The sequence below is a fragment of the Erinaceus europaeus genome, chromosome 7 (genome assembly GCF_950295315.1).
Source record: "Erinaceus europaeus chromosome 7, mEriEur2.1, whole genome shotgun sequence".
NCBI classification, from domain to species: domain Eukaryota; kingdom Metazoa; phylum Chordata; class Mammalia; order Eulipotyphla; family Erinaceidae; genus Erinaceus; species Erinaceus europaeus.
The window spans coordinates 16,509,181-16,533,036 of NC_080168.1; the positions used below are offsets into that span (position 1 = coordinate 16,509,181).

The 23,856-nt window shown below is 49.2% G+C and overlaps 1 protein-coding gene and 1 long non-coding RNA gene across 9 annotated transcripts in view; one reads left to right on the forward strand and one right to left on the reverse strand.

The window, feature by feature from the left end:
* TNS1 (tensin 1) overlaps positions 1 to 23,856 on the forward strand; it is a 254,731-nt gene that overhangs the window by 69,250 nt on the left and 161,625 nt on the right. The window lies entirely within an intron of this gene.
* On the reverse strand, positions 1,930 to 8,594 carry LOC132539388 (uncharacterized). 2 transcript variants are annotated; one of them, XR_009550641.1, is made up of 3 exons: positions 7,592 to 8,594; positions 7,364 to 7,448; positions 1,930 to 3,663 (listed from the first exon to the last, which is right to left on the reverse strand). It is a non-coding gene; the product is annotated as an uncharacterized LOC132539388 (long non-coding RNA). The 2 variants fall into 2 exon arrangements; XR_009550640.1 differs by having other exon boundaries at positions 7,364 to 8,594.

Consider the following 23,856-nt stretch of genomic DNA (forward strand, 5'->3'; position numbering starts at 1 on the left):
AAACACACCTGCTGTCATTCTTCAGAGCTGCCTTGCAGGCTCCTGTTGGTAGCTGGTTGCAGACCAGAATAACTGATAACTGGGTTGGGGTGGCTCTTGCCCTCAGGGACCTGCTGACTGCACTCAACCAAGTGGGGTTTTCAGGATTTTTTTTTTTTCTGACCTTGGAGACAGAGAGTTGAGTTTCAATCTCAACTGCCTCAGCAACTGGCTGTGTGGTCTCAGGCAAGTCACTTAATATCTCTGGCTCCCAGTTTCCTCCTAGGGGTTTGGTAGTAGGACCTACCTGGTAGGGGCCTCTTGTGTGCCCTGGGAATGATAATCCAACAAAAATTCAGGGAGCTATAGAGAAAGATACAGAGAGACCAGAGCACTGCTCAACTGTGGTGTATGGTGGTGCTGGGGATTGAACCTGAGACCTGTGAGCCTTAGGCATGAAAGTATTCTGCAGAGCCCCTGTGCTGTTTCCCCAGCCAGCATGCGATTGTTTATTCTTTTCTTATTTCTCTGGCCTCCCCCTGACTCATACAAGGTGGGGGAGAATGGGAGAGATTGCAAAGGGCTATGGCATCAAGTCTGGGTTCTGGCTTTATGTTTTACACTCTTTCTGTTTCCATTACCCAGAGTGAGAGAGGAACTCTTAAAGTCAGATACAAAGTGTCTCTGCTTGCTTGTTGCCTGCCTCAGGCACCTGAGAGCTTGTAGCTGTGGTTATGGAGACCGTGTCAGTACATTAGAATCATCTGTCTGTTTTACTGATCCTGATGCCTTCTTCCCTGATTCAATTGGTTTAGGGCGTGCCCTGGCCTTTGGGCTTTTCAGAAGTGGCAATTAGCTGTGGGAGTTTAAAATGGTACAAGCACTCTGGCAAAAACAGTTTGACCCTTCCTTTGAAAGTTTAAACATAACCCTTCCCTATGACCTAGTAATTCAACTCCAGTGTCTTTACCGGAGACAAATGAAAGCCTGTCTACAAAGAGACTCATATATACATATTCATAGCAGTATTATCCACAATAGCCTGAGACAGGAAAAGCCCAAATATTTAGCAATGGATGAGAGGGGAGTAGAGAGGACAGCCTGGTGGGATTCTCGGTGTAAACTTGCTGAGCAGAATACTGTGAATCAATCTCAGAATCTCTGTGGTGAGTGAAAGAAGCCAGTCCAAGAGTATGTGCTAGATAGAGGTTTCCATAAAAAAAAAAAAAAGAGTGATTTAACAGGTTTTACAAAATTAGAAGATTTCAAAAGTATATTCACACCCACACATGGTCCGTGTGTGTGTTATCATACCCTGCACCAAAGTTCTGTCTCACAAAAGTTCTCACAAACTCCAAGAGATAGATTAGTTACTGTTTGTTTCCTATGGGTTCATTTACTTGAGTCATCTCTGTACCACATACGAGTGAAACCACCCAGTAGCTTTCCTTTGCTTCTTTATTCATTTCACTTAGCATGATCACTTACAGGTCCATCTGTTTTGTTCCTCGTCCTTTTTGATTGCAGAGTAGTGCTCCACTGGGATATATATATCCCACACCATCTCCTGTTTTGTTGATGTGGATCATTCTGAAGGTGGGGGATGGTATCTCACTGTGGTCTTAATTTACGTTTCTGTAATGAGGTGGAGCATTTATATATGCCTGTGGGCCGTTTGGATCTTTAGAGAATTGTCTTTTCAGACCTTTTGCCTGTTAGCTTCTGCTTCCTAATCCCTCTGCTCCTCCCCCAATCATCTCAGCTCTCTCCCTAGCTCTTACTAATCATGAACCTACTCTCTGTCTCTACTTATTTCCTTAGTCTGAAGCTTTCATAGGAATGGAATAGCTCAATGTGTGGTCTTCGTGGTTGACTTCTTTCATTTAGTAGAATGTTTGCTCGTTTCTGGCATGTACTTTTCCTCTCCTCCTCCTCCTCCTCCTCCTCCTCCTGACTAGAGTTATCACTGGGCCTTGATGCCTGAACTACAGATCCATTGTGCGGTGCAACCATTTTGCTTTATCTCTCCCCCCCTTTTTTATTTGACTGAACAGTTAGAAATTGAGAAGGGCAGGGGAGATAGATAGATGGATAGATACAGACAGACAGACAAAGAGACTTGCTTCACTGTTTGTGAAGCTTCCCCCCTACATGTAGGAAATGGAGTCTCAAATCTGGGACCTTGTACATGGTGATGTGGGTGTTCAACCAGGTATGACTACACCTGGCCCCCAGCATGTTGTTTTTATGGCTGAGTAATATTCCATCACATGAGCATTCTACATTTTATTTACTTTTTGGGAACCACCTGCTTATGAATATTTAGGTTGCTTTGACCTTTTGGTTGTTGTGAATAATGTTCATGGTCATAAGCAAGTTTATTTTTTCTGTGTGTAGTCGTATGTTTACAAATATGTTGGGTGTATATTATTGAGGGTGGAGTTGCAGGATCATATGATCACGCTGAGTTGTCTTCCAAAGTCACTTACACCCCTTTGTTTAGTGTGCCTTACCTAAGGGCCTCAGACCCAATCCTTCCTCTACCTATAAGTGCCAGTGCCTTGACTTGCAACATCATGGGACTTAGTGATCATAACTATTTTAATGGATATGAAATGGTATATCATTTGGGTTTTGATTTGATTTCCCTGGTGACAAATTATGCCAAATGTCTTTGTATGTGTTTATTGTTCATTGTATATTCTCTTTGGTGAAATGGTGTTTCCAGATATTTCACCCAGTTTTAAAATGGGCAGTTAGAATAGGGATGCAGCCTAGTGGTAGCACGAATCCAACACAGAAATGTGGCCCTGAGTTCAGTTCTCAGCACCAAAATAGTTTTGTTGTTTTCTTGTTATGGAACTTCAAATGGGATTTTTTTTTTTGAAGTTTTTGGTTTTATTTTTATTTTTTTATTATCTTTATTGGTTTATTGAATAGAGACAGCTAGAAATTGAGAGGACAGGGGAGATAGAGAGGGAGAGAAACAGAGAGATACCTGCAGCCCTGCTTCACCACCATGAAGCTTTCCCCATGTAGGTGGGAGCCGGGGGCTCAAACCCAGGCCCTTGCTCACTGTAACATGTACGCTAAACCAGATGCGACACCACCTGACCCCGGATTTTTTTTTTTTTTAATTGAGATAGAGAAGGCAGAGAAGCAGAGAATGAAAGAGACCACAAAGCTTCCTTCAACGCAGTGGGGACTGGGCTTGAACCTGGGTTGCACACATGGCAAAGCAATGTACTTTCCAAGTGAGCTATTTCACCAGCCCAAACTTTAAGAGTTCCTTATGAGTTCATGACAGCCTGTCCCCTAACACGTAGGATTTGACATACTTCTTCCTCCCATTCTGAGGACTGTCTTTTCATTTGTAGAATAGAAGTTTAACATTGTAATGCAGTTAAGTTTGTCTGTTTTCTTTTTTATGGTGTTTTATTTTCTTCTTTCTTTTCTTTCTGCTGATGTCATATCTAAGAATCTGTGGCCAAATCCAAGGTCAGGAAGCTGTCTGCTAGTGTTTTCTTCTCACAGTTTCATAGCTCTGGCTTTTGCAGTGGGAGTTTCCTTTGACATCTGTTATGAGGTAAGGTCCAGCATCATTCTTTTCACATGCCTAGTCAGTTGTCCCAGAAACAATTGTTGAAAAGACTTTGCTTTCCCTCACTTAACGATCTTGGCAACCTTGTGAAAAAAGATCAACTGACCTTAGATGTGTGAGGGTTTATTTGTGGACTTGTAATTTTGCCTCTCCTTACACCAGCACAATATGATTTTGATCGCTGTTGCTTGGGGAGCTTTGGAGTAGAGAAATGGACGTTCTTCAGCCTCCTTCCTTTTTCAAGAACACTTGTGACTACTGCTGGTGTCTGGAGTTTCTATAGGAATTTGAGGATCCGCCCATCCACCACTGCAAAGCAAGCACCTGGGATTCTAGCAGGGATTTCAGTGAGCTGATAGAAGGCTGAGGGAAGTGCTACTTTCTCAACACTGGCATTTTCTAACCCATGAACATGGGATGTCTTTCTGTTTTTATTTTTAACCTTTCATTTCAACACATAAATTTGTCTTCTTCAGAATATAAACTTTTATACTTTCATGTTTTTAAAATTATTGTTACTACTTCGAGAGCACTCTGGCTATGGTGCTGTGGGGGACTGAACCTGGGATATTGGAACCTCATTATTTATTTATTTATTTGTGTGGCATATGTGATGCTGGGGATTGAACTGGGGGTCTTGTTCTTAAGAGCTCTGTGTTCAGTCAACTGTGCCACTTCCTGGGCTGCAACTTTTCTCCTTTCTAAGGCTAAATTGATCCCTATGTATTTTTATTTCTTTTTCTTTTTAAGATTGTATTTCACTAGGTAGATGAGCATTCTGACCTATGTATTGCTAGAGGTCAAATTTGGGACCCAATGCCAGCAAGTTCCCTGCTCTGCTGCTGTGCTTCTCCCAGGCTACTCTTGTTTTCCCCCAAAGACTAAATTATTTGAGAGAAAGAGAATGAGAGTAGAGGACTATTCGTCTCTGGCTTTTGGCTGTGCTGGGGATTGAATCTCGGATGTCTGAGCCTCAGGCATGAAAGTGCTGTGCTATCAAGGTCTCCCTGGCGCTGTTTCTTCTGCAGTCAGTTCTGGTAGCTGGTGTTGCTAGGATTCCCCCCTTTCCGCGTAGCTGTAATCACTCCTAGAATTCGTCCTTCCTATTTTCATTTCTGGAAGGTCACAGTGTCACTTCTTTAATTGCTAATTTTAGCAACATGACCCCCCCACCCCCTTATTCCTCTCTCATTCTTTTTCTTGGTCACTTTACCTGAGGGCTGGCCAACTCTCTTGATTTTTCCGAAGAACCTGATTTTCTCTCAAAGCATCTTGATGGCAGCCCCTTTTTCAGAGTTAGTGTTTATCAAGTGGCTACTGGCCATTCATCTCATGGATTCGTCAGAAGACCACAGAGAGCAGATGTCCTTAGCCTCACTCATTGCCCATGAGAATGTGGAGTGGGCTGTTGTGCAGGGTGAACAGTGAACTTGGGGCTCCCTCCCACACTGGGGCCCCCAACTCAGAATCCAAGAATCATTGCTGCCCGACCCCAGGCCCAGCTCTGCTTTCCACCACCCATACTCCTGATCCATACTTCTGATTCCCTATAGTCGTGGCTGACTATCCCCTTGAGTGACCTGTCACTGGGCTGTGAGCCTGTGGGACATGGTTTTTGTTCCATTGGGTCTTGGGTTTTTATCTGCATTTCTGTCTTTTTAAAAACTGTATTCATTTTGGATAGAGACTGACACATTGAGAGGAAAGGGAAGGCTGCGGGGGGGTGGGGTGGGGATAAAGACATCTGTAGCACTGCTTCATCCTTCGCAAAGCTTCCCCCCTCCAGTTGGGGACCAGGGAATTTGAACCAATGTTCTCACACATGGTAACATGTGTACTGTACCGAGTGTGTCACTGTCTGGGCCCTGTGCATTTCTGCCTTAATAAACTGATAATGGTGGTGATTCTGAGGTCCCTTGTCAGCCCCTTAGCAACTTGTGACTGTTCCTGGAAGCACCTCCTGGGCATAGGCCCCTCTCCCCTGCTCACCCTGGGCAAGCCATCCTGGTCATCTGCTTTGAGTTCTGCTTCTGCCTCCTGTACGAGATCCTACTTCTGTGCCCCATGGCCTGCTAACGGCTTTTGGGGAAGATGCCTTGACCCTCTGAGCACTGGGACTGTCTTGTCACGAGAGTTGCCAGGAAGAATCAGTGAAGACAAACTTGATTTGTAGGGAACAGGCAAGGTGCACCATTAGATGCATGTAGGATATCACAGACAGGATGCCTGGCTTCCCAGGACCAAGCCCTTTTATAGGTTGTGGGTGTCTTCCGGGGGAGCATGTCAGTCTCTCTCTTAATGGTCCCTGAAATATGCCTTCAGCCAGCCCCTCTACTATTGGTCATTTCAGAATGCCTTATTTACATAAACTGGAAGCTCTACCCCCACTCAGGGATTCCTTCTGCCCCTAACCTACCTCTGACACTGCCTTCTCTCCACTTTTTACAAATAAACACGAAGTTATAGTAATCAGGGGCCAGGCAGTGGCACAACAGGGAGAGCACACATGTTACCATGTGCTAGGACCCTGATTCAAGTCCCTGGTCCCCATCTGCGGGGAGGGGGGCACTTCATGAGTGATGAAGCAGGTCTACAGGTGTCTGTCTCTCTTCCCTTCTCCTCTCGATTTTCTTCTCTGTTTTTATCCCAAATTAAAAAAAAAAATAGAAGCAGTTACAGCAACCCTTCCACCCTCCTTACACCATGCCCACCTGAGATTCTATCTATGCTAACAAGGCTGTTGGCTCTGTTGTTTATTTAGTATGAGGGAGAGAGAATGTGAGAGGAAAGGAGGAGGGATGGAGAAACAGAGAGAGGAAGAGGGGGGAGAAAGAGGGAGAGACTGCCCTACCTCCTGTCAGCACTGTTCAGCTCTTGTGCCAGGGATTGAACCTGGGGCCTCTGGGACCTCAGCTATGCATGTTGGTGCAGTAACAAGCTGAGCTCTCCCAAAGAGAGTGGGGCTCTTCAGGGGTTAGCCAGTAGGCTTTGTGTGGGTCCTCTGCACAAGCGACACAGCGCTGGGACTGGCTTCTCATTTTCCTGGAATGTGGTTCCCAAAAGCTCTCATATTTTTCAGTCCTTTCTGACTCTGGGTTGTGTAAACATGGGGGGGGGATTTGCTGTATCTGAGAACCCCCAGGAGTCAGGAGGGGGGGAGGGTGGGATCACAGAGCAGTAGAGAAGGGGAGGGGGAGAGGGCATCCCAGGGTCCTGTTGAGAGGGACCATGGAGAGTGTTCCCCCTCTCACCCCAATGTGAGGAGGAGGGCAGAGGGGCCACTCGGGGCCCTGGCAGAGCCCTGGGGAGGGGAGGGGCTCAGCCTTCCTGCAGCTTCTAGCTTTTAGTTTGAGGATGTCTGGTGCCTTCTGGAGCTGGCTTAGCTGAAGTGTGTGTGTGTGTGTGTGTGTGTGTGTGTGTGTGTGTGTCGGGGGGGGCCTTCTTTTGGAGTGTGATGAGCAGTGAGGGGTCTCACGCAGCCCTGCCTCTGTGGGGTCCAGAGTCCTAGCCTCCCCCTTAGCTGTGATCTGCAGAACTGGGATGTCTAAGGGGACTTTGGTGCTTCTGGATCTTGGTCCAGGCAGCCCTGGCCTCTGTCTCCTCCATGATCTGTGCTTTTTCAGCCATGAGGCCCTGAATCTGCTTTCCTGGCAGGTATGACAGGGTGACACTGATACCTGCTCTGCCTGCATGGCCAGTGTGAGGATTAGAACAAGTGCAGGGTGGTGGCACACCTGGTTGTTACAGTGCTCAAAGACCCAGGTTCCAGCCCCTGGTCCTTACCTGCAGGGGTGGGGGAACTTCACAAGCGGTAGAGCTTCAGGTGTGTCTCTTTTGCTGTCATGTCTCTCCTCCTTACTCTTGTCCTCTACCAAAAGAAAAAGGAAAAAGATTGTCTGCTGGGAATAGTGATGCCATCAAGCAGACATTGATCACCAGCAATAACCCTGGTGGAAAAAAAAAAGAGGGGGTCGGGTGGGGGCACACCTGGTTGAGCACACACATAATTACCATTTGTGAAGACTCAGGTTTGAGCCCCTGCTTCACACCTGTGAGGGGGATGGGATGATTCATGAGCAGTGAAACAGGTCTGCAGATGTTCATCTTTCTCTTGCTCTCGTTCTCTCTCCCTGTCCCTTCTCAATTTCTCTGTCCTGGGAGTTGGGCGGTAGCGCAGTGGGTTAAGCGCACGTGGCACAAAGCACAAGGACTGGCGTAATCCTGGGATCCTGGTTCGATCCCCCGGCTCCCCACCTGCAGGGAAGTCACTTTACAGGTGGTGAAGCAGGTCTGCAGGTGTCTATCTTTCTCTCCCCCTCTCTGTCTTCCCCTCCTCTCTCCATTTTCTCTCTGTCCTATCCAACAACAACAACAATAATAACTACAATAGGACAACAAGGGCAACAAAAGGGAAAATTAAAAAAAAAATTCTCTAACATGTCAAATAAAATAGAAAATTAAATTAAAGGGAAAAAATGGCTGCCAGGAGTGGTGGATTCATAGTGCTGGTACCGAGCCCCAGTAGTAACCCTGGTAGCAATAAAAATAAGTAAGTAAATAAATAAATAAATAGACAAGAGACCAAGTTTGTGACAGGCTTTGTCTCAGTCAGTGGTGACTCTCCTCTTGAGCTCCAAGGGCACAGGCAGTGGAGTGTTCCCCAAATCCATCAACCAGCAGACCCCACTATCTCTTTGGGTATGACTATGACATACCCTCCTCCCAACCCCCAACCCCCCAGCCCCACCCACACTGACTCTGGTACCTGCAGCCACCTGCTGCTTGCATGTCTGTCCTTGCCTGCTCTGTCCTTCCGAGACCTCCGGTGGCCAGGCCGAGGCCCGAGCTCTCTGGCCTCTGAGTGGCTAGGCCATGCAGGGGGATATTAGGCAGATTGGGGTGTGACCCAGGACAGGGAAGAGTCAAAGATTAACACCCCACCCCCACCTGTTTCTGCCCACCTGCCCAATGAGGGCCAAGTGTGGGTGCCCAAGGCTGTCTGGGTTCAGCCCACTAGTATACTAGGCAGCAGGGAGGAAGGTCACCTGAGGGTCACATGTGATGGGGGCGTGGCCGAAGGCTCCAGTGGTTCCTGGGGGAGTCACACAGGTTTCAGTCTCCCTGGAGAGAGCCTCAGTGCTGGCACAGGCCAGGGCCACTTAATCTAATCCTCAGGGCAGTAGGGAGAGGGAAGACTTCATCTGATCCTCAGGCCACAGAGGAGGAAGCAGACTGAGAGGGTTGAGCAGCCCTAGGCTCATACAGACCAGGAATGGAACCCGGACCCCAGTGATACTGACCTGGAGGGGGTCTGCTGAGCAACCAGACCCCATGGCAGTTATTGTGAGAGTTAAATGTGTGTGTGCAAACGAGGTGCTTAGAGTAGCAGATCAACACTGGCAGTTATTTCCGACATTCTTTCATGAAGGAGGCCTGGGGATGGAGAGGGCTATCAGGTGGCATGACTGAGCCCCCCTGAATCTTCAGGGAAGGCAGAATGATCCCCATGGAGCTGGAATGGTTGATGAGAAAGGGAGCGCTTGTGCTGTGGGAAGAGAGGTTAGACTATGCATTGCCAAGATCTGTCATGTTCTAAGACTTGGAAACTTGGGAGTCAGAGCTGGATATGTATTTATTTAAATTTTTAATTATCTTTATTTACTTATTATGTAGAGACAGCCAGAAATCAAGAGGGAGAGGGGTGATTGGGAGAGAGACAGAAAGATACTTGCAACACTGTTTCTCCACTTGCAAAGCTTTTCCCCTCAGGTGAGGACCGGGGACTCAAACCAGGGTCCTTGCCCACTTTAACATGTGCGCTTAACCAGATGCGCCATCATGCATCCTGTCAGAGCTGTATTTCTTTCCTGCCTACAATCAGTGATCGTGGATCTCTTTCTATTCCCCCCTGCCTTCCCTTCCTCTTTCTTTCTTTTGTTCTTTCTTCTTTCATTTGATAGGACAGAGAGAAATTGAGAGGGGAAGTGGAGTTTGAGAGGGAGAGAGAAATAAATACTTATATATTTATTTCATTTGTATTATATTTATTTTATTTATCATACATTATATATAATATACATATACCAAATATATGAGCACTGTGCTGCAGGTATCTCTCTGCCTCTCTCTCCATAAAGAGAACTCTCTCCCCCTTTCCTTTCAGCTTCTCTCTGTCCTATCAAAGAAAAGAAAAGAAAAGAAAAGAAAGGAAGGAAGGAAGGAAGGAAGGAAGGAAGGAAGGAAGATGGTGACATGAACATCTGACTTGCTGGCTGGTGCCTACTTGGTCTGACTGTCCCCCTGTTTCGCATGGGCATAGAGTGGGGGGCATGAACCTGGTGCTCCTTCTGCTCTTGACCCCCCACCACTGGAGAGTTACTGGGGGGCTGGTGGGGTTTCTCAGGATCCCGTGTGGGAATGGATGAGGGGTGCTGCAGCCTGTGGCCCTGCTGGGGAACCCCCTGTGATTGCCCCCCTCTCCTCAGGCTACTCTCCCTCCCCGCCTGCTTGCAGGGTGGTAAGCTGGTTGCCAGCTCCCCATGGGGCCTAAGCTCAGAGGCCACGCATCCCCTCAAACACCCAGCACCCCTGCATTCCCAGGGAGGAGCACTTACCCCTCCTCTAGCCTCCTGGTGCTCAGCATCCTTCCATCCTGCCTCACAAGCCCCCCCCCCCCCATTTGCTAGCCAGGCTCTGTGCTGAGCATGTCATGGGGGCATGGACATGGCTGGGGGGTGTCTTTGACCCTCCCCCCAAGCAGCTGCTCTTTAGGTTACTACAGGATGGGGTTGGGGGGGAGTCGTTGTGGAAGGAGGAAGCTGAACTCAGCCTCACACCTGAATCTGAAGAGAGAGGCTGTAGCGGGTGCTGGGCAGCGGCACACCAGATGAAGCACACATAGTACTAAGCGCAAGGACCGCTGCGCAAAGTTCCCGGTTGGAGCCCTCCAGCTCCCCACCTGCAGAGGGTAAGCTTCACAAGCAATGAAACAGGTCTGCTGGTGTCTGTCTTTCTCTCTTCCTCTCTATCTTCCCTTCCTCTCTCAATTTCTCTCTGTCTTATCCAATAAAATGGAAAAAAATGGCCACAGGAGCAGTGGATTTGTAGTGCAGGCTCTGAGCCCCAGTGATAACCCTGGAGGCAAATAAATAAATAAAAAAATAAATGAATCTTTAACAAAAGAGAAAGAGGCTATCGTACTGAAGCTTCCACCAGTGTCATAGTACTCTTATATAGTAGAGAGAGAGAAAGGGAGAGAGAGAGAGGAGGAGGAGGAGGAGAAAGAGGAAGAGGAGAAGAGGACAAGGACAATGAGGAGGAGGAAGGACAACACAGTGCGGAAGCTTCCTCCAGTGCTGTGGGGGTCAGGCTTGGACCTGGGCTGCACTCAGGCAAAGCACTGCGCTATCCACGGGAGCTATTTTACCCCCTTGTGAAGCAAACACCCTGCAGGTGGGGAGTGGGGGCTGGAACTCGGGTCCTTGTGCTTGGTAACGTGTGTGCTTTACTGGGTGTGCCACCACCCGCCTCCCCTGCCCCGACCTTATTTTGAACTTCTTTCTGACTGTACATATGAAATAATCTCAAACACCACACTTGAGGAGACATCTTCAGTAGGGAGGGCCCCCGCCAGACCAACAGTCAGACAGACAGACAGACAGACAGCACAGGCCGAGGCTACTTCGTGCCCACCCCTGAGTTCACATCAGCTTTGTGCTGATTTTGTTTTATCTCTATCCCCTCTCACTGCTCCCACATTCTTTCTTTCTTTATTTTTTCTCTTTTTTCTTTTTGGAGTGTTTTTTCAAACACATCGCAGACATTATTTCATTTAGCTGAAAATACTTCAGTATATATCATTAGCAGATAAGGATTTTTTTTTTTTTTTGCCTCCAGGGTTATTGCTGGGGCTTGGTGCCTGCACTACGAATCCACTGCTCCTGGAGGCCATTTTTCCCATTTTTGTTGCCCTTGTTGTTGCTATTGTTGTTGTTGTTATTGATGTCATCATTGTTGGATAGGGCAGAGAGAAATCGAGAGAGGAAGGGAAGACAGAGAGGGTGAGAGAAAGATAGACACCTGCAGACCTGCTTCACCTCTTTTGAAGCGACCCCCCTGCAGGTGAGGAGCCGGGGTCTCAAACTGGGATCCTTGCGCAGGCCCTTGAGCTTCACTCCATGCTTACTTAACCCTCTGCGTTCCCTCCTGGCCCTCCAGATAAGGACATTTTTCTTTTCCCTTTATCATACCACCATTATCATAGTCACCATGATTCATAATCATGGCTAAGGACCATGGAGGACCTTGTTTGTGCTGGGTTATCTCCTAGCTGGCCAGATTGTGCAAACCAAACTTGGAAGTTATGCTCTGGCCTCTTTCTGTCACCCATCCATGAACTAACCAGGCCTAATGCCACTTAGCTCCTGAGATCAGACGAGATCGAGAATGTTCATTGTTATGGCCATAGACTTCCTTTATGTCTGTATATAATCATCTCTTTTTCTAGTAATTGTGCATCTGTGTCTGCCATTTCCACTCATCAACAGTGACAACAGACCACCACTTTTTTTTTATGGTTTTTTTTTTGTTATTATTTTTTTTCCTCCAGGGTTATCGCTGGGGCTTGGTGCCAGCACTATGAAGCCACTGCTCCCGGTGGCCATTTTTTTATTGGATAGAACAGAGAGAAATTGAGAGAGGAGGAGAGATAGAGAGGGAGAGAGAAGACAGACACTTGCACACTTGCTTCTATGCCTGTGAAGTATCCTCCCTGCAGGTGGGGAGCAGGGCTTGAACCAGGGCCTTGCTCAGGTCCTTCTGCATTGTACTATGTGTGCTTAACCAAGTATGATACCACTCGGCCCTTCATTTTTTTCTTTCTATTTTACTTGACAGGACAGAGTGTAATTGAAAGGGGAGGAGAAGACAGAGAGGGAGAGAGAAAGATAGATACCTGCACCTGCTTCAGGACTCATGAAACCTTCTCTCTGTAAGTGGGGAACAGGCTCAAACCCAGATCCTTGCGTTTGGTGACTGTGCCATCGCCCAGTCCCCTTTGATGAGTTCTTACTCCATGGTATCTTTCTTTTTAAATTATTTATTGTTTTCTTTCTTCCTTCCTTTCTTTCTTCTTTTCTTTATTCCTTCCTTTCTTTTTATCGCCACCAGGGTTATCGCTGGGGCTTGGTGGTTGTACAACTAATTCACTGCTCCTGCTGGCCATTTCTTTCTTTCTTTCTTTCTTTCTTTCTTTCTTTCTTTCTTTCTTTCTTTCTTTCTTTCTTTCCTTTTTTTTTTCCTTTCTTTCTATTATTTGATAGGACAGAGAGAAATTGAAAGGGAGGGGTGGGGAGGTAGAGAGGGAGAGAGACAAAGAGAGACACTTGCAGATCTGCTTTGCCACTCATGAAGTGTTCCCCCAGCTAGTGGGGAGTGGGGGCTCGAACCTTGGTTCTCACACCTGGTAATGTGTGCACTCAACTAGGCAACTGGGTGCACCACTGCCCAACACCTTATTATTTTTACGAGGGAGAGAGAGGGAGGGAGAGATGGAGAGGAAGAGAAAGAGGCACACACCAGAGTGATGCTCAGTGCTAGCTTTTGGTGGTGTGGGGAACTGAACCTGGAATACTGAATCCTCAGGCATTGAAGTCTTTTTTTTCAAAAATTTAAAAAGTATTTATTTATTTTCCCTTTTTGTTGCCCTTGTTGTTTTTCACTGTTGTTGTAGTTATTATTGTTGTTCTTAATGACACCATCATTGTTAGACTGGACAGAGAGAAATGGAGAGAGGAGGGGAAGACAGGGGAGGAGAGAAAGATAGACACCTGCAGACCTGCTTCACTACCTGTGAAGTGACCCCCCTGCAGGTGAGGAGCTGGGGGCTCGAACTGGGATCCTTACCAGGTCCTTGCACTTTGCACCATGTGTGCTTAACCCACTGCGCTACCGCCCAACTCCCCGCATTGAAGTCTTTTTGCATAGCCATTATGCTATCTCCCCAACTTCCTTCCTCCCTTCCTTCCTCCCTTCCTTCCTCCCTTCCTTCCTCCCTTTCTTTCTTCCTTTCTTCCTTCCTTCCTTCCTTCCTTCCTTCCTTCCTTCCTTCCTTCCTTCCTCCCTCCCTCCCTCCCTCCCTTCCTTCCTTCCCTCCCTCCTTCCTTCCTTCCTTCCTTCCTCCCTCCCTCCTTCCTTCCTTCCCTCCTTCCTTCCTTCCTTCCTTTCTTCCTTCCTTCCTTTCTCTCCCTTTAAATGATAGAGAGATATGGAGTGAAAGCTTCAGAGAGAGACCAGAGCCCTGCTCAGCTCTGGCTTTTTGTGGTGTTGAGTATTGAACCTGGGGCCTCAGACATGGAAATCTGTTGCACCCCAATCCTGGCCCTTTTGAAGAAGCCTCAACCCTTCTCTGGCTCCCAGTGCTTTTACATGAGAAGTGCCCAGTATGGCTCTTGACATAACTGATAGGGCTGCTGAGAGGAATTCTTAAGATTTAGGGGTTTGTGTGCATGTGCACACACACAGACTTCAGTGCGACAGCTCTGGAATGTGGGTGGTGCTGCAGGTGAAAGTGGGGGTGAATTGAGGGCCATCTGGGGTCACCCAGAGCCCACAGGACTCTCCCACCCGAAGCCTGCATGTGAGACCCTATCTTTGCTTCTCCCCAGACTGCTTCGCCCCCACCCCCTCCTCCCAGCCTTACCCTTTCCCTTCTTTTCTCTGTGTTTGCTACTCCTCTCTCTTTTTTCTTAATGTAAACAAACAAACAAACACAAAAAGCATTTGTTTACTTTCATAAGAGAGAGACTGAAGACCAGAGCATTGCTCAGCTCTGGCACATGATGGTGCCTGGGATTGAACCTGAGACCTTAGGTATGCAAGTCTGGTGTATTAGCACTTTGCTGCTTTGCTGACTCCATCTCTTCTGTGTCCCGTAGACTATGTTCATGTCACCCTCAGGGTCTTTCCTTGTCCCCAAATCCCAGTCCTCCAGCCTCATTCCTCAGTCCTAAAAGTCAGTCACCCCTTCATGGCCTGGGGGGAGGGGTGGGTCACAGAGGGTGCCAGTGACACAGCCAGGTTGTGAGGACTGGGTGACACATTCCCCTTTCCCATCCAGCTACTTCCCTGTGCCCCTCAGAGCCTGTGGGTGCCCAGTGTGATGGAGTGTGGGATGTCTGACTGGTGTGAAGGCACAGGAACTCGAAGAACCCAGCCTGAGACTGTCTGCTTCTTGGGTTGGAACCCCGACCTCCTCTTCTCCCCCTTTTCTCTTTGAGGCCTGCAGCTGGCTGGGTGTGCTGCTGAGGACAGAATAGCAACCTGTGTTGGCAGTGCTGATCTCTGGGGCTCCCGTGGGGGGGCGTTGTGGGTGGGTGAGTGCCCAGGCCAGGCTGGAACCTGCAGGGATGCTGTGGCTGCTTATCTCACCAGGAATGCTGGTTAGATACCTTCGGCTGCCTTCACCTCTGTACTCAGCTGGGGGTGGTGAGGGGCAGACAGACTCCTTCCAGCTCAGCCTGCCCAAACACCCCCAACTCTCCTCCTTCAGGTGACCTGGGGCTGTGAGCCCCGGGGCTGTGAGAACTGAGAGTACGTGGTGCTTTTAGTGTGTGTGTCTACATGCGTGTCTGCACACGTGTGTGTGTGTGTGTGTGTGTGTGTGTGTGTGTGTGTGTGTGTATGTGATTTGAAGCTGCCCAATCTGAGTTCAAAAACAGTTGGCAAGAATTTCAGCTTTTCCCTCAGAATGAGGTGGAGACAGAAGCCCAGGGAAGCTCAGGACCCAAAGGACCAGTTCCCGAGCCAGGGCTCCAGCCACTGCAGCAGGAATGCCCTCAGGACCAGGTGGTGGTGGGCAGGGTGGGGTGTGCTGGTCTGGTCCCCAACTGTAGGGTAGAAACTTCAAGTGCAGTGAAGCAGTGCTCCAGGTGTCTCTCTCTTTCCTTCCCTATCTCCTCCTTCCCTCTCAATTTCTCTGTGTCTATCCAGTAAACATTAATTAATTATTTTTTAATTTATTTTTCCAGAGCTCTCCTCAGCTCTGGTTTATGATGGTGTGGGGGATTGAACCTGGGATTTCAGAGCCCTGAGCATCAGAGTCTCTTTGCATAACCGTTATGCTGTCTCCCTCACCCTAACTCATCATTTTTTATAAGGATGTTTGAGCCCCAGGAATAGACTAGAACTTGAGAGGGGGCAGCCAGGGCAGGGGGCATATGCCAGAGCTGCTTCCCTCTGGGGCTCCTCCCCCAGCACCCCGAGTGGGTTGGGGGGACTCCTCTCCCTGGAACACCGTTTGGCCTGCAAACCTTGGCTCTAGCCTCCTGTTTAATAATGCACAGCCCAGTGGCCATTAACTGCAGGTTCCAGGAAAAAAAAGCACAAAAGTGTGTGGTGGTGGTTCTGGCGCTGTAGGCTTGTGTTCTTTCCTCTCTGGGGTAGCTGGTGGTGCTCGTGGAGAACCCATCTGCTCTGGCCAGCTGCCTGCACCAAGGGTGGAGCCTGGCACTGCCCACCTGGCATTTCCCATCCCCCAGCCTGGCGCCGTGGTGCCTGTGCCCACCTCCACACTTCTGGCGACTCTGCTGGCCTGCTGCCCCAGGGGTGACCAGCCATCCAGTCCGGCCACCTGGGGGGTCTGAGAGGATGTGGGAGGTGCTGGCAGGGGCCTCACTCCAGAAGGACCTGGCGCTGCCCAGGAATTCCACTCCTGCCCTGAGGGTGTCAGGAGCCAAGGGCGGGACTGGGGACCTGAGGCCTGGGCCAGAGGGCAAGCTCTGCCCACAGCACTGGGGGAGGCCAGGAGGGTTCTGGAGGCTCCCCACCTTTGCCCCCGGACAAGTGACTTTTTGCTCTCATGCATACCTGAACTCCCTCCCTGAAGGAATCAGGATGGTGGGCACAGGCAGCCTGAGCTGTGGCTCCTCTGAGGCAGGCCACCTGTCACTGGTGCTGCTGTCTGTGACCTGCACTCATGCCTGGTGTCTTCAGTGTCTCTCCCCCTACTGTCCCCACCACTGCCCCCCACTGTATGGTCCCCAAAGGCAGGCATTCCACCAGGCTTCGCCCATGTCCCCTTTATGGCTCTGGCACAGGGCCCAGTGGGCGCTTTGGAAGCATCTGTGCAGTAAGTGAGTGAATGAATGAGTGAGTGAGTGAGTGCTGGCTGGCTGGAGAAACCGAGCACCTGGAATGCGGGAGAGAGAATCCAGGTGAGCTGGGAATGTCTGCGAGACTATGAGGCATTGTGCATGTGTGTTTTAAGATTTATTTATTTACTAATGAGAGAAAAGGGGGACAGAGCGAGAACTAGAGCAGCATTCAGGCATACCTGATGCCATTGCTTGAACCTTGGGCCTCATGCTTGCGTATCCAGCCTTTATCTACCATTCAGCTGCCAAGACCTTGTGGCTGTACGAAGCCTATTTATTTATTTATTTATTTATTTGTTTATTGCCACTAGGGTTACTGCATGACAAATTCACTGCTCCTAGTGGCCATTTTCTTCCTTATTTGATAGGACAGAAAGAAATTGAGGGGAAAGGGATAGAGAGGGAGAGACACCTGCAGTATCTGTGAAGCTCCCCCACAACACTCCATGCAGGTGGGGATCAGGGGCTTGGACCCAGGTCCTTGTGTTTAACCAGGTGCATCACTGCCTGACTCCCAGCTGGAGCTCCCCACCTACACAATTCCTCTGCTTTTAGGACTTTTTTTTTTTTAATCTAGAGAGGTTGGGAGAAACAGAGAAAGCTAGAGGGAAAGAGCTACAGGAGAGGCACTGCATACAGCACCACTCCTCTGGGGGTGAGGCCTCCCCTCTGCAGGGTACCCATGTGGTGGCTGGATGGGGCAGGAAGGAGGAGGAGGAGGAGCAAGAGGAAGTGATAGAGGAGGAAAAGAAGGAGGACTAGGAGGAGAGGAAGAAGAAAGAGGAGGAAAGAGAAGGAGGAGAAAGAAAAGGAGGAAAAAGAAGAGGAAAGAGGGGAGAAGAAGGAGGAAGGAGAATTAGGAGAAGGAGGAGAAAAACCTTCAAGTGCCTTAAGAAGAGGAGGGAGAGGAGCCTCAGCCTGGGCAAGACTCGGCGGGTGGGCAGCTGCGGACCTGGGCATGGGTGCAGAGTGTGGTGTCTTCCGGCACGAGTCCTGGTGTCTGGGAGGCCACTTGGGACAGTCCCTGCCGGCCATATGCTCAGGCCTCTGCTAGCTTGGCTAAAGGTCAGCATCCATGCTGAGGCCAACAGTCCTCGCTGACCAGCACCCAAACTCCGGTGCTGCCCTGTTAACCCAGCTCTGGGCTGTCTCTGTCTCTTGGGTGCTAAGAGATGAATGGGGAGGATGTCAGGCTCCCAGAGCCTCCCAGAGCCTCCCAGAAGAAGAAGCAGAGAGGCCATGGGTGCATGTATGAGCAGTAGAGTTTGCCCTGATTGACTTTCCTAGGACAGTTTTTCCCCCATGTATGGTCATGTGTTTTATTACCTGGAATACAAAGTTCACCCACTTTCTCGAATTTTTCCTTGGGCATAGATTCAACAAGTATTTATTTATTAGTGTGCATAGCTGACAGAGAAGAACTCAACAATTCTGATGGTATCTGAAGTGTATGGAGTCAAGTGGACCTCTCTCCTTCTTTTGTCTAGATTCTATACCTCTATTAATGCAACCATCTTCTCTAGTAGTGTATGTGCCTTTTGGGGGAAGGCCATGGATGGCAACCAGCTTAGTGGAATTTCTGTCTCCACTGTATCTTAGAGTGTTTCCTGCTCACAGTGAGCTCTTTTTCATTCTTTGAAAATGACTTTTGAACTGTCATCCAAGACTTTACCCTGAGTTGAAGGAGCCCTGGCTAGTTTTTGAAGTCTGTCTTTGTCTCCTTGTGGTTCACTCAGTCGGCTCTTCCTTGGCTCCTTTTCTCTCTTTACGCTGTGTCCTTGGGAAGCCTCCACACTGAGTCTTGGCTGATAAGAATGTTGGAAAAGCCGGGGCAGGGGACAGAGTACTAGGCCGGCAGCGTGCCGACGGACATCTATCTATTCATCTGAGCCCTGTGGCTGGCTGGCTGGCTGGGGACCCACTGGGCTTCCCCAGCCTTTCATCATGGGCCCTGCCAGCACCATCCTGCCACCCAGGGACTGAGAGGTAGCTCATTTGGTAGTGCACACACCTTACCATGTTCAGGAACCTGGGTTAGAGCCACAGGCAGCACAGGGGAGCAACATGGATGGCACTGCTCAGTGGATTGGTGGAGCAGTGCTGTGGTGTTTCTACTCTCTCTCAATCTAAAGTAAAAAGAATGAAGCATTTGAAAGAGCCCCTTTGGGTTGCTTCACAAGCGGTGAAGCAGGTCTGTAGGTGTCTATCTTTCTCTGTCTTCCCCTCCTCTCTCCATTTCTCTGTTCTAAGAACGACATCAATAACAACAATAATAATAACCACAACAATGATAAAACAACCAAGGCAACAAAAGGGAAAGAAAAAATGGCCTCCAGGAGCAGTGGATTTGTGGTGCAGGCACTGAGCCCCAGCAGTAACCCTGGAGGCAAAAAAAAAAAAGCGCCCCATCATTCAGTCTCTAATCACTTGTCCATCCACCACTCCACCAGCCTCAGGGTCCCCTGGCTGCCCAGCCTTGAAGCTTAAGATGGTGGAGTTGGGGGGTAGTCTGGATGTGACTGTGGGGAGAGGGGATATGGGTGCCCTCACAGGATCCAGGACTGCCATTGTGGGCCTTGGGGAGCAACTGTTGGGAGCCACCCCCCCACACACACACACACCTTCCCCTTGCTTTTGAGAGTAGGAAGTTGGAGTGTCTCTCTCTGGGGGAAAGCCTAGCAAAGAGTCTGGGGTCAGTCCTTAGGTTGTGCCCTTTCTGCCCAATGAGAGATGATATGCAAATGAGATAAATGTATATGCAGATGAGGAGAAAAAGCTTCTGGCCTGAGTGCTGAGGAGGACAGATAGGAAAGGAAGGGGTGGGGGAGTCGGGTGGTAGCGCAGTGGGTTAAGTAAGCACAGGTGGCACAAAGCACAAGGACTGGTACAAGGATCCTGGTTCAAGCCCCTGGCTCCCCACCTGCTAGGGAGTCGCTTCACAAGTGGCGAAGCAGGCCTGTAGGTGTTTATCTCCCCCCCCATCTTCCCCCCATTTCTCTCTGTCCTATCCAACAACAATGACATCAATAACAACAACAACAATCACAACAACAAGGGCAACAAAAGGAAATAAATAAATATTAAAAAAAGGGGTGGTACCAGGATGACAGCTTAGTGGTTCTGCAAAAGACAGCAGTCCCGAGGCTCTGAGGTCCCAGGTTCTATCTCTAGCACCACCATAACCAGGGCTGTTTCTTCTGGATCTTTGTGTCTTAAAAAAAAAAAAAAAAAGAAAGGAAAAGAAAGGAAAGCCCAGGAGTGGGGAGAGTCCTTAGTCAGGTCTGGAAGGATGGGAGGAAGAGAGAGGGGGTGTTTGTTCTATGGGTTCTGGGTGAGTGTGGCTTCTGGAGTGAACTCTGGCAGGAGCCCTAGTGGGGGTGAAAGGGTGGGTTCCAAGGTGACCCCTGAGATGAAAGCATGGTCAGGAACCTGCCAAGGTCATTTTGAGCTGGGTGGGGGTGTTGTGGTTACAAGGCAGAACGCCTGGTCCAAATGCTCAGATATTTATCTGATAATTGGGGGGGGGGTGTTCACCTCCCCTGACTCTGGATCCCAGCCCACTTGATATGTGGGGGCCCACTGGGGTTCTGGGGCTCAGGGCTTCTCACTTGGGGGAGCCAAGCATGTAGAAAAGAGGAAGAGAGTAGGGGCCCCATAGGGTGTAGCCCCAGCATTTGCCCTTAGGACCAGCTCCCATCCTGCTCAGATTTGGTGTGTCAGGCTCCTGCTGCTGGGTATCTGCCATCAACTCCTACCTCAGTTTCCCCTAAGTAGTCTAAGAACCTGGGAATCTGGTGCCAAGAGCATGATATTGGGACTCGGGGGACCCAGAATTCTCTACTGTGTCTTGGGGGACCCAGACCTGGGCTCCTATGTAGTCTCCCTGACCTGCTGCCCTGTCATTTTGAGTGAATCACCAAATCACTCTGAACCCCTCTCTGAGGCTGGGATAAGAAAGCCAAAAAAAGAGAGAGGAAGAGAGGAGAGACACCACAGTGCTGCTCCGTGGGGCTTCCCCGGTGCTGCCCATGGTTCTGTGAGGAAGAAAGCACATGATGGGGGCGCTTTACAAACTCTTACCACAGAATGGGAGTGCTATGAGCCCAACTCTGGACTGATGCCCCCCGCCCCAACCCCACCTTGGAGGGGCTGAAAGGCCTCAAAGACTGACTACAACACTCTTTTTAAAAGTTAGAGGCAGGGGGTCGGGCGATAGCGCAGCAGGTTAAGCGCACATGGCACGAAGCACAAAGACTGGCCCCGGCTCCCCACCTGCAGAGGAGTCACTTCACAGGCAGTGAAGCAGGTCTGCAGGTGTCTATTTTTCTCTTCCCCTCTCTGTCTTCCCCACCTCTCTCCATTTCTCTGTCCTATCCAACAATGACATCAATAACAACATTAATAATAATAACCACAATAACGGTAAAACAAGGGCAACAAAAGGGGAAAAAAAGTAACCTCCAGGAGCAGTGGATTTGTGGTTCAGGCATCAAGCCCCAGCAATAACCCTGGAGCCAAAAAACAAAAAGGTTAGAGTCAAAGTGAAAGAGTCCCCAGCACCAAAGCTTCCTTCAGTGCAGTGTGGGCCAGGCTTGAACCTGGGTCATTCACGGGTCAAAACAGCATACTCTCCAAGTGAGCTATCTCAGCTGCTCTGGCTGCAATGCTCTGGATCTGTGGTTCTCCTTTGCCTTTGCTTTTGCCCTTTTTTTTTTTTTTTTCTCTCTGCCCTCTGTCACCCTTAGTTCCTCTTCTTCTAGTGGAACTGCCTAACTCAGCACCTGGCTCCAGCAGGCTGGATTCACCCCCCTATTACCCTTCTCAATGGCCTCTCTGTTGCTCTGAGGCACAGCCCTACCACCCCCAGCCGTCGCCGTCCCCCTCCTGGGTGCCTGTTTCTGACCCCCTCTTTGTCCCGTGCTCTCTCCTGGCCTCCCTGCCCTGAGTCTCCACAGCCCCCAGCTCCATAGAAGCTTCCATTGACCCAGAAGCCAGGCACTGCCTGCTCCATGCTGGCTGGCTGGCTCTCCTGGCCTCCTTGCTCCTTCTCTCCCTCCTGTCTGCCCCTCCCCCAGCTCCCTGGGCCCCAATACTGGTGCTATTCAGCTTTCTGAGACCACCCCCTCAAGCCTGCTCCTGAACGGATCAACCACAACTGGAACCAGATGTGCCGTCCTGTGTCCTGCTCTTGGAATCAGAGAGAGGGAGGAGGCTGGGGGAGGGGTTGGCGGAGAAATATGAGGGGGTGGGGACTGGGAAATGGGGGACCCTAGGGGTCCTGAGTCTTCTTGGGGCTAGAAGGAAGAAGAGGGGGGAGGATGGAAGGGAGGAGGAGGAGGTGGGGGGAGATGAAAGAGACTGAGCTGGCTTTTGCAGAAACTGAGTGTGTGTGTGTGTGTGTGTGTGTGTGTGTGTGTTGGGGGGTTAGGTGGATGACTGGCTATGAGACAGTTCTTGCAAATAAAGGGAAGGCTGCTCTGTTTTCTTTGAAACTCCCTGGCCTCCTCTCTGCTGTGCCAGAACTTGCTACTGAATTCAGGATTCTCTATGTGGGTGTTGGAACAAGAAGGCCGGAAAAGGGGGTGACACTGAAATGGGGATGAGTTGTGTCCCAGTCAGAGGTTCCCTGGAGCATCTAGAGGGAGCCCCAAACTTACTGCTGGCCTGGGCGAGGTTAGAGATGCCCCCAGCACTCCGGTGTATCAGTTTAATCATTCCGTCTCGTGTCGTATACTTACAAAGACCAAAGTGTGCACACGATTACTCTGGTGCTGTCCTGTGTAGAATCAAGCATTTATTTTTAGTATAATCTCATTTTTATTAAAAGTAATTTTTTGTGAGTTGAGGAAGGATTAGAAAGGATAAACAAACAAATGTAAGAGATGTAAAATGTGTGACTTTCAAAATTTGATTTATATATTTCTGACATATTAGAATTATTTTTCAACATGTATTGTTTCTTTATAAATTCTTTTTATTAATTGGAGGATTAATGGTTTAGAGTTGACAGTAAAATATAATAGTTTGTACATGTGTAACATTTCTCAGTTTTCCATATAATGATTCAACCCCATCTAGGACCTCCTCTGCCATCATGGTCTAGTATCTGCACCCTCCTCCCTACCCCAGAGTCTTTCTTTCTTTTTTTTTTTTTTTTTGCCTCCAGGGTTATAGCTAGGGCTTGGTGCCTGTGCTACAAATCCAATCCACTGCTCCTGGAAGCCATTTTTTCCATGTTTCATGTTACTGTTGTTATAACTGCTGTTGTTGTTGTTGGAGAGGACAGAGAGAAACTGAGAAAGGAGGGGAAGACAGAGAGGGGAAGAGAGACAGACACCTGCAGACCTGCTTCACCACCTGTGAAGTGACCCCACCCTGCAGATGGGGAGCCGGGGGCTCAAACCGGGATCCTTGCACCAGTCCGTAAACTTCATGCTATGTATGCTCCACCCCGTGAGCCACCATTCGGCCTCCATCCCAGAGTCTTTTACTTTGGTGCAGTACACCAAGGAGCATGCATTTGAGGGTTAGCAGATAGCTTATTTGGTAGAACACATACCTTATGGTACACACGGACTTGGGTTAAGCCCCAGCACCACATGGGAGCACCATGGACAGCACTGGGGGAAGCTCAGTAGATGGTGGAGAGCATTATCATTATTTTATATAAAAATAAAAGAATGAAACCTTTAAAAGAGCCCCTTCAGTCTCTAATAACTTGTCCACCCACTGCTCCATCACTCGTTTATTCATTCCATGTTTAGTGAGCTTCTACTGTGTACACACCTAGCTCTGAACAGAGCAAGAGAGGGTGTTCAGAAGAGGGGACAGTGCCAAATGCCACCTGCTCAATGGGGCTTCTGGAGACAGCTGAGAGGGACAGGGCTCAAGGGCAAGGTCCACCTGTGTCACAGGGAGATTCCGATGTTCTCACTCAGAACTGGGATGGGACATGGTAGGTGGGGGCTGTGGGGAGGTCAATGGGGAGGCCTGCACTTGTGTGATCTTTAGGGGGTGGAGGTGTGTGTGTGAGAGAGAGAGACAACAAGTCTATGAAGACCCTTTGACTCAGAGATGGGACCAGTGGCCAGTGAGGAGGGGCAGAGGACAGGAACTGGGGGTGGA